At 29.4% G+C, this 2980-nt stretch overlaps 1 non-coding gene across 1 annotated transcript; it reads right to left on the minus strand.

Moving 5' to 3' along the window:
• Positions 1 to 2205: 2205 nt before the first annotated feature.
• trnas-uga (transfer RNA serine (anticodon UGA)) lies at positions 2206 to 2287 on the minus strand. Its single transcript has one exon. It is a non-coding gene; the product is annotated as a tRNA-Ser (tRNA).
• Positions 2288 to 2980: the final 693 nt, after the last annotated feature.

The raw sequence follows: 2980 nt of genomic DNA on the forward strand, positions 1-2980 counted from the left end.
GTTGCTACATTGTTATTCACAAATAAACACTGACATTTATTATTGATATATTGTTATTTACAGATAAACACTGACGTTTATTATTGATATATTATTTACAGATAAACACTGACATGTATTATTGATATGTTGTTATTTACAGATAAACACGGACATGTATTATTGATATATTGTTATTTACAGATAAATACTGACATTTATCATTGATATATTGTTATTTACAGATAATCAATGACATTTATTATTTATATGTTGTTATTTACAGATAAACACTGACATTGATTCTTGATATATTGTTATTTACAGATAAACACTGACATTTATTATTGATATATTGTGATTTACAGATAAACACTGACATTTATCATTGATATATTGTTATTTACAGATAAACAATGACATTTATTATTTATATATTGTTATGCACAGATAAACACTGGCATGTATCATTGATATATTGTTATTTACAGATAAACACTGATATGTATTATTTATATATTGTTATTCACAGATAAACACTGACATATATTGTTGATATATTGTTATTCACAAATAAACACTGACATTTATTATTGATATATTGTTATTTACAGATAAACACTAACATTTATTATTGATATATTGATATTTACAGATAAACACTGACGTTTATTATTTATATATTGTTATTCACAAATAAACACTGACATTTATTATTTATATATTGTTATTTACAGATAAACACTGACATTTATTATTTATATATTGTTATTTACAGATAAACACTGACATTTATTATTGATATAGTGTTATTCACAGATAAACACTGACATTTATTATTGATATATTGTTATTTACAGATAAACACTGACATTTATTATTGATATATTGTTATTTACAGATAAATACTGACATTTATTATTGATATATTGTTATTTACAGATAAATACTGACATTTATTATTGATATATTGTTATTTACAGATAAACACTGACATTTTTTATTGATATATTGTTATTTACAGATAAACACTGACATTTATTATTGATATAGTGTTATTCACAGATAAACACTGACATTTATTATTGATATATTGTTATTTACAGATAAACACTGACATTTATTATTGATATATTGTTATTTGCAGATAAATACTGACATTTATTATTGATGTATTGTTATTTACAGATTAACACTGACATTTATTATTGATATATTGTCTACAGATAAACAATGACATATATTATTTATATATTGTTATTTACAGATAAACACTGACATTTATTCTTGATATATTATTATTTACAGAGAGACACTGACATTTATTATTGATATATTGTTGTTTACAGTTAAGCACTGACATGTATTATTGATATATTGTTAATTACAGATAGACACTGACTATTATTTTTATTTTTTTTCCATCCATGATACTTTTGTTTTGAGGTGCCCTGTGTATGTGTTGTTGAGTCGTTTCCTACTAAAGGGGACCCAGTTCAACCATATGATCAAATAAATACATACGTACTATTATGAGAAAAGTTTCATAATGTTATAAGAATAAAGTTGTACTATTACGAGAGAAAAATGTTTGGAGACTTGCTGTAAGTCTTACAAGATACGTTAGGACACTAAAGTCGACATGTTGTGGAAAAATGTTTTCAGTGTGAAATGAGCCGTTACCATGGCGACAGTCTACCCCATAAAAGAGCTGACATTATATAATGAAGCGTCTGTGAGTAACATGTGTGAAGTTGGCCTCTCCTTACTGACTCAGCAGCGCTTCAAACTTTCCATTGCTTTTCTCTCAAAGATTGTCTCTAACTTGACTGAACAAGTGAGTGTCATAACCTTTCCCCCTTACACACACACACACACACACACACTTACACACACACCCTTAATTCACAGTAAGCCCCTATAAAGACAACTTGCATTTACTCAGCACACACTATGACAATAAACAGAGCTTTAACTCTTTAAAATATACAATTTAAAAACGATGGACCCCTGAAAATAATGACCCTAATTTTATAAGCTAAACATAACATTAAAAACTGAAACAATACATGTTGTTAAAGTTGAAGTAACACACTCATAATTAGAATAATTCAGAACAAACATATTTAAGGTAAATAAACTGAACATTAAAAACACAAAATCAAGAGAAGTTAAATATAATTTTTTAAATGTAAAATCTTTGCAATAATCATTAATAAAAGTATACGCTGCGAGCAGGGTTCGAACCTGCGCGGGAAGATCCCATTGGATTTCAAGTCCAACGCCTTAACCACTCGGCCATCGCAGCGGTATGTAAGTTACTAAGCCTTTTGTAATATTAACTAATAACAAGGTCACGACGTCACAAAAGGGACAACGTTTTGTGTGCTTTGAAGTACCCGGTTAGCGTAAATCCATGTTGCAATGTCGCAGTAAATTCAACTGTCACAAGTCACGGGCGGAGGAATGGGTTCAACATTAGGGGGAGACACACGAACGCACACTATTTCCCGTGCTTGCTTTTATTCAGTCACGTGAATTCTTCCCGGAAGTGCAAAACGGTAGCTGGTTGTTGTGCGCATAGATATTTTCACAGAGTTTACCGCATCGACCTCTGCTGACGAGCCAGAGGGCCGCCATCTTAAACCGGTCAACATCTCCATCTAGTGACAGGATCGAAGAAGTGTCAGCACATTCAATTCCATCATAACTTCCTAACTTTCTCAATACTTAACTGATTTTTACACAGTTTTTTTTTCATGCAAACTTCATACATGTTGCTATGATACATTGCAAATGAACGATGGGCAAGCTACCTGGAAAATGTATTAAGCTAAGCTACAGTTACTCTCAATTAAATAGAATAGAGTTTTATTGTCATTATTACAGTGAACAGGTTCAAAGAACAACGAAATTGGAGCAGATCCCCTAAGGTGCATACACAATAATTTAGTAATATAAATAGTAAAAAAAGATTTAAAAAAGATAAAAAACAAGATAT

This window comes from Entelurus aequoreus, linkage group LG12 (assembly GCF_033978785.1).
Source record: "Entelurus aequoreus isolate RoL-2023_Sb linkage group LG12, RoL_Eaeq_v1.1, whole genome shotgun sequence".
Classification (NCBI taxonomy): domain Eukaryota; kingdom Metazoa; phylum Chordata; class Actinopteri; order Syngnathiformes; family Syngnathidae; genus Entelurus; species Entelurus aequoreus.